This window comes from Jaculus jaculus, chromosome 12 (assembly GCF_020740685.1).
Source record: "Jaculus jaculus isolate mJacJac1 chromosome 12, mJacJac1.mat.Y.cur, whole genome shotgun sequence".
Classification (NCBI taxonomy): domain Eukaryota; kingdom Metazoa; phylum Chordata; class Mammalia; order Rodentia; family Dipodidae; genus Jaculus; species Jaculus jaculus.
Genome location: NC_059113.1, coordinates 88,185,528 through 88,197,899, shown reverse-complemented (window position 1 = coordinate 88,197,899; position 12,372 = coordinate 88,185,528). Strand labels below are relative to the sequence as shown.

The window sequence follows — 12,372 nt, the reverse complement described above, 5'->3', positions numbered from 1 at the left end:
GGCAATCCTCCTACTTCTGCCTCCTGAATGCTGGGATTAAAGGTGTGCGCCACCATGCTCGGCTAATCTGACTTTTGTACATGGATGTCAGGGCTTGGAAATGGTAAGATTCACTTTGCTTACAAGCTACCTACTTAAGACAGGGGATTGTGTAAAGTGCTTTAGTTATAACTTGGAAAAAAACTCTATGATGAAACTCAAGGGGGTGGCCTCGAACTCACAGCGATCCTCCTACCTCTGCCTCCCAAGTGGTGGGATTAAAGGTGTGCGCCACCACGCCCAGCTAGGTTACCCCTTTTTTTTTTAATTTTTTGTTTATTTATTTGAGAGCAACAGACAGAGAGAGAGAGAGAATGCTCCAGGGCCTCCAGCCACTGCAAACAAACTCCATATGCCTGCGCCCCCTTGTGCATCTGTCTAACGTGGGTCCTGGAGAATCGAGCCTCGAACCAGGGTCCTTAGGCTTCACAGGCAAGCACTTAACTGCTAAGCCATCTCTCCAGCCCTAGGTTACTCTTAATGTAACCACACTTTACCAGATCTGCACCTTTTACGATCTCTTATATGAACTACCCCTCTATTCCCCCCCTGCCAGCTAAAGTCTGTTCCTTCTCTGATGAGCTCTCACTCTTAGGCAGCTGTTGCTGTCCACCTCACATTGGAGCCTCATGAGATCATTGCATGGATCCCCTCTCTAGTTAGACTATCAAGCCATCAGCAATAGAAGCTCTGGCATATCCACCACATAGGTGTCCTCCTCCACCTTTTCTGTACATAGACCACACCCAGAATATGTTTGGAAAGAACAGATGAACAGTGATGGAATGCAGACATTGACTGAACATCTTCAGGAGTCAGCAGCAGCTCCATGGCTAAGTGTTCATAGCTAAAGGGTCACGCGTAACTCCCGACATGATTGATAGTTGAAAATACAAGTGTCCCCATGACGATACCTGTAGATAAAGAGCAATGACATCATTCAACAACTTCCCTGTGTCCACTTTTGCTCACAGCATCTTCTTTTTGATGCCAGGGCTGGGTATTGTTTGTGAAATTCACTCAGGAAAACTTAGTAATTTTCCAACATAGTTAATATTCAGCTATGAAAAATCACCTACAGTTTAAATGGTGAAGAGATGCTAATTTATACATATATACGTATGCTCAGAATGCCTAATTAATGATCCCCCATGTCAGTCACGGATATGTTAATGAGCTTCTTTGCCTCCTGTGTTTGAAGTGTGTGGCTCCTATTGGCTTCATGTTGGGGGAACCGTCTAGCTGCGGGTTCGTAAATGTCGCAAAATAGCAGCAAGACAAGTAACTAGCCCGTAGGCAGCGATGCAGAAGTTGCAGAAATGGGAAAGGGCACCATTGTCCTAATGTAGTGTGAGAAGATGCAAACCCAGGAGCAGCCCCAAGCAGCCGGCCACCTTCACAGCGGCTCCTTGCTGGTATAGACAGGCTGCCTTGGGGCAGGGAGGTCTGTCTTAGGTCCAAACACTGGAGCATCTCTCTAGCCTTTTGTTTTTTTTTTTAATTTTTAATTTATTTATTTGAGAGCGACAGACACAGAGAGAAAGACAGGTAGAGGGAGAGAGAGAGAATGGGCACGCCAGGGCTTCCAGCTTCTGCAAACAAACTCCAGACGCGTGCGCCCCCTTGTGCATCTGGCTAACGTGGGACCTGGGGAGCCGAGCCTCAAGCTGGGGTCCTTAGGCTTCACAGGCAAGTGCTTAACCGCTAAGCCATCTCTCCAGCCCCTCTCTAACCTTTTAATCAAAACGGCTTTGTGGTAATGGCAACTCTAGCTGTAGACATTAGCCTGTATTTACATGTAGGATGTTTTCAGAACCCAGAGAAATGTCTCCTCATTACTTCTACAGTGTCTTTGCACCCTCTTCATTTCATTTAATTTCTTAAATGTTTATTTTTTAAGAATGTACTTCATATGGACACATCATGTGTTGGTACCATCTTTCCCCTCCTCCCTGAGGAGAGCCCTCCTCAGTGGAGTTGCTGATATTCCCCATGGGGTGGAGGGTTATTCATTGTGAGAACAGCAGTCACCCTCTTGGTGTGTGGTGGGGGTGCACCTGTGTGCATGTGTGTAAAGGCCAGAAGACTTGGAGTATCATTCCTTAGGCGCAGTCCTTTTTTTTTTTTTTTTTTTCCTTATTTGAGATAGGATTTCTCACTGGGCTAGAACTCAAGTAGGCTAGATAAAAAATCCTCCTGCCACTGGGCGTGGTGGCACATGCCTTTAATCCCGGCACTTGGGAGGAAGAGGTAGATGGATCACCGTGAGTTCGAAGCCACCCTCAGATTACACAGTGAATTCTAGGTCAGCCTGGGCTAGAGTGAGACCCTACTTCGAAAAACAAAATAAAACAACAACAAAATATCCTACTGCCTCCATCTCCCTAGCCTTGGAACTGCAGGCACATGTTCATCATTTTTACATGGATTTGGGGGATCAAACTTAACACCTCTTCATGCTTGTGAGACAAGCACCCAGTGGTTACCCCTGTCTCCCCCCCACCCGCCTCTCTGCCTTCTTTTTTTTTTCAATTAAAAATTTTTATTAACATTTTCCATGATTATAAAATATATCCCATGGTCTCTCTGCCTTCTTAATGCATTTTGTTTTCTTTCTCAGAAGTCTTGACCGATTTTCTGCTATAGTTCTTCCTCTTTCACTTTAGCACTGTTGGGTTTGGTTATCAACTTGCTTCTTTTTAAAAATATTTATGGGGCTGGAGAGATGGCTTAGCGGTTAAGCGCTTGCCTGTGAAGCCTAAGGACCCCGGTTCGAGGCTCGGTTCCCCAGGTCCCACGTTAGCCAGATGCACAAGGGGGCGCACGCGTCTGGAGTTCGTTTGCAGAGGCTGGAAGCCCTGGCGCACCCATTCTCTCTCTCTCCCTCTATCTGTCTTTCTCTCTGTGTCTGTCGCTCTCAAACAAATAAATAAAAAAAAATTAAAAAAAATATTTATGCATTTTTAAAAATGTACTTACTTGAAAAGAGAGAATGAATATGGGTGTGCCAGGGTCTCTTGCTGCAGCAAAAGAACTCCAGATGCATGCACCATTCTGTGCATCTGGCTTTCTGTGGGTACTTGCGGAATTGAACCCAGGCAGAGTTTATAAGCAATTTCCTTTAACCACTGAGCCATCTTTACAGCGCAACTTGCTTCTTTTTGACTGGAGCTTTAGAAGAATGTAGTGAGTATCTGAAGCCCATTAAAAGGCACATAACATTGCTCCCCACTATCTCCTATTTCTGATCCTCTCATAAAATGTGCTTCAGAAGAGCCTGAGGCTGGAGAACTTGGCCCCAACACCTGGTTCTGCCAAACTCCTGCTGCGTGACATCAGGAAAGTGACCAGCCTGGCTGTGCCTTTTCTGCTCCCGGATATACAAAATGCCAAGCATTTGACATTTCCTGAGGACGCAGAGAAAAAGCCCACTGGGAACATCCGGCAGCCTAAGCGACTGGATGAAAATGGCCCAGTGGCACATGAGTTTGTGCCTGGCGTCATCTGCGCTCAGGGCCACGAAGCCCTTCTCCTGAGTTCGAAGCCCAGGGCTCGGCCTTTCTCCCCTGTCAGCAAATGCACAGGTCCTCAGCCTGCTTCGCGGCCTCCTGCAGGAGACCATCTCCTCCACCTCTGCCCCTGGGGAGCCACACACCATAGAGGGGTAGTGCCCTCCTGCGTGTGCACAGGGGCAGAGAGAGGCTCGCCTGCCCCACTCCTCGGTCCCTCCCGCCTTCCCTCTCTGCGCTTGTCAGGCATGGGAGGAGGAAGGATCTACTGCCAAGGGCTTCTTTCATCCAGGGTCTGGACTTTTCTTTCTATGCCAAAAGCTAAACTTTTGCTTGCTCAGAGTGGAACTTGGAGATCGTTCTGCTTGCCCTGACTCCTTTTCTTTTTTCTTTTCCTTCTTTTCTTTTCTTTTCTTTTCTTTTCTTTTCTTTTCTTTTCTCTTCTCTTCTTTTCTCTTCTCTTCTCCTCTTCTGTTTTCTTTCTTCCTCCCTCCCTCCCCCACCCTCTCTTTCTTTCTTTTGTAATTTTTCAAGGTAGGGGCTTGCTCTAGCCCAAGCTGACTTGGAATCAGTCTCAGGCTAGCCTAGAATTTACAGCGATCCTCCTACCTCATCCTCCCAAGTGCTAGGATTAAAGGTGTGTGCCACCACACCTTGCTTTTCCTTCTTTCTTTTTGCACATGTATATGTGTGGATGTATATGTATGCACCAGTGTGTACACAGGCACATAGAGGCCAGAAGACAACCTCAGGAATGCTGGCCACCTCATTTTGAGACAGAGTTGTCGCTCATTGCTCCAGAGCTTACCAAATAGGGTTCAACTGGCTAGTCAGCGAGCCCCAGGGATAGTCCAATCTCTGTCTCCCTGGCACTGGGATTACAGGCATGCGTCACCATGCCCAGCATTTTTATGGATGCTCTTTGGAGTGAACTCAGGTTTCTGTACTTGCAAAGCCAGCACTTATGGATTGAACTCCCTCCCCAGCCCTCTCCTTGACATTTTGAAGAAACATTATTCTCTGAGTGATAGCAGAGTTTGACTCTGTACAATCCTGATCTATCACTGAAATGTCTGGTGGCTTTTGCAGACCAGTGAAGCAAAGCATTCTAATGAGTGACTCCAAGGAAGCTGTCATGTGCAGCTTTGCAGGCCCTAGCATCACCCACATGAGAGAGAGAGATGGAGGGGGAGAGATAGGCAGTTAGAGAGGGAATGGGTGTGCCAGGGCCTCCAGCTGCTGCAAACGAACTCCAGACACATGTGCCACCTTGTGTATCTGGCCTATGAAGGTCCAGGGGAGTTTAAGCTGGGTCCTTTGGCTTTGCCAGAAAGCACCTTAACTGCTAAGCCATCTCTCCAGCCTGACATTTGTGATTTGAGATTACAGTCACTTCCAGGAAATCTTACTAGATCCTCACATGGTGCATATGCCAGGAATCATTATCTCCATTTGACAGGGAATCAACCCAAAACTCAGAAGGAGCAGGTGGGCAACTAACCTGCTAGTTCCGCAGATGGGAGGCTCTGGGTTCTCACTGGAACTCAAGAGATTTCTAGTCAGTTGCTCCGTGTGTGCCCTTCCCACATTGTTGGCTTTAAACAAGAAAGATTTCTGCTGAATTTCCCAATTAGGCTAGTGGGAGGTCAGAGAGGCTTGTGCTCCAGATCCACATGGTCACTCAGGAGATCCAGGGTGACAGGAACTCCTCCTGCAGTCGCCTGTGTGGCCTTCACACAGCACCTCTTTCTCTGCTCACTGCCCATTGGCCAGAACTAGTGACATGCCCCCCACCCCGTCCCCCGTTAGCTACGTGGGAGCCTGGATAGTTTCTCCAACATAGCCTTGATCTCCAGAAATCTCTGCAGGAAGCTTCTAGTGCATTTAAAGATACTGTGCAACATGGGGCAGCCAGTTGGAATTAGGCAACTCCATCATAAATACTGTAAGTAGAGCATTTCATTTGTTGAAGGATGGAAGTGACAAAAGCAATTTAAGCACCAGTTGACATATGAGGTGATTGTCAAGAGAAGAAAGAAACAATTAGAATCACAATAGATCATGTTCACCTCACCCTTTTGTGGTGTGATCTTGTTAAAATTGGCATTTTCTTCAAAAGATAAACAGAAAATACATGATTTAAATTTAATGGTTTCTAGAGAAATTTTCAAGTTACTCTTTAAGAAATACCAGGGCTCACTCTTAAGATATTTAAAAAATTTATTAGGCGTCTCATGCTCAGCATCCCTCCCTCCAGCTGACCCAGAAAAGCATTTGTCTTGTCACTAGGGCGATTGTTTTGATAGATAACCCTGACTCTATAGCTCTCTTGTCTAGGCTCCTGGTTCCACAGTGGCTCAATCCAGATTCCCTGTGTGGAGCTCAGGGTAGTGGATTTAGAGAAAAACTCCAATCAGAGGTATGGGCAAGTTGTCTCTGAGTTACACATAGGGTTTGGGTTTAGGCGGCATTTGGGGGGGGTCACATGATTTTAGCATATTTAGAGATAAAAGAGACACCCTGCTTCCTGAGCAGTGCAAGGCCAGCCTAGACTCCTGACTTGTCTCATGCAAAGTGCCTTCCTCCCTCCATCCCTGGCCATAAAGTGACCTAACTATGCCTGGACATAAAACAGCACTCCAAATTGCATTTGCTCGTGAGAGTCATTGTGATTGTCAATGTGCAGAGCCTCCAGCCATCTTCCCCTGGCATCACCGTGGAGCCTCGGCAGACACAGCTGGGTTTCCTGGATTTCAGCGTTTTTCTTTAACAAAAGTCACTCTTGGGCTAGAGGGATGGCTTAGCGGTTAAGGCGACTCCCTACAAAGCCAAAGGATCCCGGTTCGATTCTCCAGGACCCACGTAAGCCAGATGCATAAGGGGGAAAGGGGGCGCATGTATCTGGAGCCTGTTTGCAGTGGTTGGAGGCCCTGGTGGCCCATTCTCTCTCTCTCTCTCTCTCTCTCCTTCTGCCTCTTTCTCTGTATTAAATAAGTAAATAAATAATAAATTTTTTTTTAAAGTCACTCTTAAGTGCACAAAATCAGTATGTGGTATTAGAATAAATGATACAAGAAAGTGTAACTTAACCATGGTGTACTATTGTATTTTTTAGTCTTTTTATTTATTTATTTATTTATTTATTTATTTATTTATTTATTTATTTGTAAGCAGAGAGAGAGACAGAGAGAATGGGCTCACCAGGGCCTCTAGCCACTGCAAACAAACTTCAGATGCATGTGCCACTTTGTGCATCTGGCTTCACGTGGGTCCTGGGGAATCAAACCTGGGTTGTTAGGCTTTGCAGGCAAGCCCCTTAACTGCTGAGCCATCTCTCCAGCTGCCAGTTTGTATTTTTTTTAAAGCCTAGGCCCACAAGTGCATGTATGCGTGCTTGAGGCGTCATGGGGAAGATGTATTTGAAAATGGGATGCATGCTTAGCTGTGGAAAAGGAAACTGAGGGACAGGAAGAAAGGGACGGAGAAGACATTTATCCTTCTCCAGATAGTGCGTGTCCTGCCGACTTGTAAGTTACATGTAGAAGACACAAATCCTGAAAGTTTTCATGCCACTGAGAGAATACATCGAGGCGCTGTTGGTCCCTGGGGCCTATTTTGAAAACTAGTGGTACAAAGTGTTGACGTTTCCAGACACATAAAGCTCTACTTCTCTGGAAACCACATGGAATCTGTACAAGTCCTGCTATGGCTGCCGAGTGTGTGTTCACGGGCTGAGCTCTCTCTCTCTCTCAGGGACCCTCCCTCCTTGCGGTGGTGAGAGAGCATCGCTCCTGGTTATTCCTAAATGTGAGAGCCACGGATGCCAGCTTGCTTCTCTCACGTCACTGTGCAGTGTGGGCATTTCACCAAGAGGCAGCCACTTCCTTCCCCTTGGAACTCCTCCAAGGATCTTGGCATCTTTGACTTCCTGGTCATGGCTAGGGGAAGGGGGAGAGGGCTCAATGGATGCTGGGAAGGATTGCTGGGAGTTTATATGGGTCACTCCTGGAAGTGGCACACAGCCTTTTTGCCCACATTCTTTTGGCAAGAATCAAATGTTCTGCTTGCTTTCAGGTGCAAGGGCTGCTGGGTAAGGTAGTCTTTGGCTGGGCAACCATTTAATGGTCTCAAATCTAATCCCCACAGTGGATGCTCAGGTCTTTGGTGGAGAGCTAGCCCTTCCTGACACAGGTAACACTCTTAGAGTCTCACTCTAGCCCAGGCTGACCTGGAATTCACTATGTAGTCTCAGGGTGGCCTCGAACTCACAGTAGTCCTCCTACCTTTGCCCACAGTTAACGTTCTTAAATGTTCCCGGTTTCCTTTTCGTTACAGTGTCTTTGCAGGATACTCACGCATCTGATTTATGCCCTGCATCCCTCCCTCCCTCCTTCCTGTCTTTCTTCCTCTCTTTCTTTCTTCGCACATGTGTATGTGGGTGCATGTGTATGTAGAAGCCCGAGGACAATCTGGGGTGCAGTAGTTTGAATGTATGCTCCCCCAGATTCATCAGATATTTTATTAAAGCTTCATTAAAAGCAATTAAAGCCAGAGGCGTCACTGGGGTAGGCCTGGTCTCCAGTGCAAAGGTGTGCAGAGAAGTCTGAGTTCTGGGGCCCCTGCTGCTTGCCACGCGTGTATTTGTCGCTGCGTTGGGTTTTGACAGGCCGTTTGGTTATCTCTCTGCTCGGATGGATGGGAGCGGCTTCTTCCGCCACTGACGGAACTTCCCCTGGATCTGCGGGCTTGAAACAAATCCTTCCTCCCAGAAACGTGCCATCCCAGCCACAGGCAGCTATCTCCAGCACTGGGCGTCATTCTCAGCTCTGTTTTGAGACAGGGTCTGTCATTGGCTTGGAACTCACCTCTCACTGGTGAGGCCACACTTAGTGGTCAGCAAGCGTCATCTCCCTGGTGCTAGAATTACACCCATTATTGACTTGGGTACTGGGGATGAAAGTGGGGTCTTCATGCTTGAGAAGGAAATGGATCAAGATCAGCTTTCCCCCAACTTCTAACTGGATGATTTCTCCACCATCCAACACCATCAAACCCAGAGAGTGGCCCAGACAAAGGGGCTCCAACACACACACATCCCAGCCCGTGTGTCAAACACTGCAGGCATATTATATCATCCCTTTACTTTGCTATCCAGAAATTTCCTGGCATCCTTTTTGCTTACAAAACTTTCTTTTGCTTCTGGGGAGAAAATTAAAGAAAAAAAATTTTAAAGTGAGCAAACACAAATCAGCAATAAAAGAAGTTTTCTTCTCTTAAACACTGGCTCATAAGGCTGGTCAGAACCAGGCAGCCCGACCTTTCCTCCCCCATTAATCCACCAGCAGCAGGAAGGGAAGCCTAAGTTGACTCCCTCCTCCGCAGCTCGGCTTGCGTCAGCCCCCAAAATAGAAACGTCGAGATGAAGCTGAAGTGATGATGGAAAAGCAATCGGGGTGCCTTCGTGCCCTGCCATCCCCAACCTCCGCTGGCCAGCCTGTGGGGGGAGCTGGGGGGGGGGATGAGGCCACGCCCCTTGTCATTTCTACATCTGGTTCTCTTCCTGGCTGTGTCAGTGGGCTCTGTGGCCACTTTTCTCCATGTCAGCACTTCCCGAATTGCTGACTGTAAACACAGAAGGCAAGCCAGCCTGCTACTGAGACACCCACAAGGAAAACAGCTCTGGGTCATGGATGATTGCCTGGGTGTGACTTACGCCCCCCCCCTCCAGACCCCCATCGCCCTTCCAGCACAAGCCCTCCATAAAGTTCTGGTCTTTATGGTTAGGGTTAGTATAGGATGGAGAGAAAGAGAGAGCGACAGACAGGAAGAAAAGGATGCTTGCCTGGTGGAGATTTTGTTCTTAAGGTTGTAAATGTCTATTTCCTACTAGAGCTTTTCTGTGGGAACAGCGACAGCAGGGGAAGGGAACAGTTGAGGTAGGAGGGGCTCCAGGAACCAAAATGAGATTCTAACACCCAAACCTGTATGTAGACAGAAGTCGAGAGCCTTTGAGTGAAGTGATTCTCCATGGTCTGGGAAGGAAAAGGTTACCAAAAGGCCATCTGTCAACTGGACAGTCCCCACGTCCTCCCAGCTGGCCCAGAGCACGAAGAAGACTGTGATGTGGGTGATGTTTGCAGAGAGGAGCGTGCCTGGGCTGGGCAGTCTGGAGCACCGGTTTGGGGGACCTCCACAGACCAGCATGTGTTCCTCTGTAACCTGTCAAACAACCATTGACAGAGAGCCATGCGGATTAGGATCTGGTAGGCCTGAACCAGGAGAACGTGGCACCCAGTTCTAGAGAGCTTGCTCGTTTCGCGTCTTGTCCTGAGAAATGCCACTCCCGCTGTCCCCGTGGGAAAGAACTGGGTAATCAGGGTGGAGTAACAGCTTCACGTCTCCCTGTGGTGGCCGCAGGTGTAGGAACGATGGGAGGCAGGTGCTGGGGGCATCAGGGTCCTCCAAAAACAAAGAACCGTGTCGACACTTCAAAACTGACCACAGAACCCATGAGAGTGCTCCAGAGAGAAAGAACGTGTCTGATTGCTGTTCATACTCCTGTTCAGAAGAACTGCAGAGCTGTGTCTGTAATTACACTCTGCCAAGCGTCTATAACTGCCTAGCAGAAGGTAGGGCGGATTTTAATTTGTGGGACTTCAAGGACATTAGAAGGTAGCTATAAAGTTGGTTCAGCTTTTGTATTTCTGCTACTCAGAATCTACCTATTTACCATGGGAGAAGGAGGCAGAGACCAACACAGAAAGAGATATATCTTTCAAGGAATTGGCTCATTTGTTGGAGGTTTGTGGAGCAGGCTGGCAAACTCAAGATTAAGATGACAATCTACAGGCTGGTAAATTCAGGCAGCTTTTCTGTGACACGGACTCAGTTGCAGAATTTGTTTCTTCTAGAAACTTCAATATTGGCCCCATGGACTTTCATTGGATTGGATGAGGGGATGAGGCCCACCCACATCACAGAGGGTGATCTGCCTTACCGAATTTGTTAATAATATAAATGTTGGTTATATTAAAAAAACAACACTTCACAACAGCATCTAGACGGGAGGTTGTTTATTTGGGGCTCTTGGGGTTTTGGTTTCACCCTTGGTTGGTTTTTTTGTTAGTTTTGTTTGTCTGTGTGCATGTATTAGTGGTGTGGTGCGGTGTGGTGTGGTGTGTGATGCATTGTCGGGAATGTGCCCTTGTGATGTCCCATTTGCTCTCCTGCAGTGGGGTCGCCCGCCTACAATGGCTGAGTGCAGTTTTAGGATATTGCATTCCATTGCTTTTCTGCCCGGTCTTGTTTTAAAGTAAGGGTCTATTTTCCCTAATTGATAGTTTCCGTGGCTCCTATGATTCTTGGCTCTCGGCTCCCCTGTGGGAGCGGGGTTACAGGCCCATGTGGCCACGCCCAGCTGTTTGATATAGGATCTGGGGATTTGAACTCAGGTAGCCTCAGGCCCCTGCATACTTTCGCCGAAAGCACACTTACCCACTGAGCAATCTCTCAAGCCCTCTTGCTGCCTTATTTGCTTTGGGAGTCAGACTCAAACTCACCCAGACCAGCCTCAAGTTCTCTGCCCTCCTTCGTCAGCCTCCAACTGCTGGCATGTGCCCGTGCTCCCCGATTAGACTTAGTATTTGAACACCAATCAACTAGGCACCATAGCCGAAGCAAGTTGACTCATAATACGAGCAGTCATCCCGTGGAGAATTCCAGGACATTAAAAGCATGGAAATGAAACCGCAAGCAGTAGTCAGAAGGATTTTAAGATAAATAATATTTTTAGACTCCATAGTTTGATAAACTTCATGTAAATTAAGAGTGGAATGTTTTAGTTGCATTTCCGTAGGTCAGATGATAGGGATGTCTTTGCAATAAAAGTTGTATTTAAGCCAGGCTCCAGTGACAGGCTAGCTGTTCATTTGTTTGTTTGTTTGTGACACACTATATGTGGCATAGTCTCTAATCTAGTGGGCGCTTGTTGGAAGTAGTCTTTTTTACATCAGTGTCCAGTGGCTGTTGTGTGGGCCAGTTGGGAGCTCTGAAACTGTGGAAGTTCGATTCCTGATAGTGCCTGAGTGTTATGATCAGAGCCTGAATGGAATTGATTTCCATTGTCCCTCTGTACTTTCAGATGTCATCAAGACAGATGGGGGGTGGGTGGGTATAGCCATAGGGAAAAGCTTCACACTGGGGTGTCACTCATGGGTTCAAGTCTCAGTTTTGTCTCTAGCATGTTTTTTAAAAAATATTTTATTTTATTTTATTTATCTATTAGAGAGAGAGAGAGAGAATAAGCATACCAAGGCCTCTAGCCACTGCAAAGGAAGTCCAAACACATGTGCCACTTACGCATCTGGCTTACTTGGGTCCTGGGGAATTGACCTGGATCCTTACACTTCACAGGCAAGTGCCTTAACTGCTAAGCCATCTCTATAGCAGCCTAGCATGTTTTTTAACCTTCCCCTGCCTCAGTTTCCTCACACATACTATGGGGGTGACAGGTATAGTTTTTACCCTATAATAATCTTGTGAGGATTCATTCTATTAACTAAGTGTCTCTATAAAATCCTGATCAAGCATTTGCTATGATAATCAGATAAAACCTGAATAGAGAGTTGAGATGGTGGAAGAGAAGTTTCTAGAAATATTTTTCCTTGGAGCTCTGCTATAATTCCTTACGTGTTTGAGACCACTTTATAGCATTGTCTTTTGGGAGACTCCATCCATAATCCTCTTACATGAATCAAAACCAGGATGTATACCAAATCCTGCCCCGTAGTTAATAGAGTCATGGGGAATTTCCAGGGTATTAATA

The 12,372-nt window shown here is 47.0% G+C and overlaps 1 protein-coding gene across 2 annotated transcripts in view; it reads left to right on the top strand.

The window, feature by feature from the left end:
- The window catches only part of Maml3 (mastermind like transcriptional coactivator 3), a 529,529-nt gene that overhangs the window by 233,917 nt on the left and 283,240 nt on the right, over nt 1–12,372 (top strand). The window contains exon 1 of one of the 2 annotated variants that reach the window (XM_045131178.1): nt 10,066–10,177. The exons of the other annotated variant lie outside the window; for it this stretch is intronic. The gene's annotated coding sequence lies outside the window, so the exon portion shown is untranslated. Of the gene's footprint in view, nt 1–10,065; nt 10,178–12,372 lie in introns of those variants that run through there. 2 annotated transcript variants of the gene reach the window in all.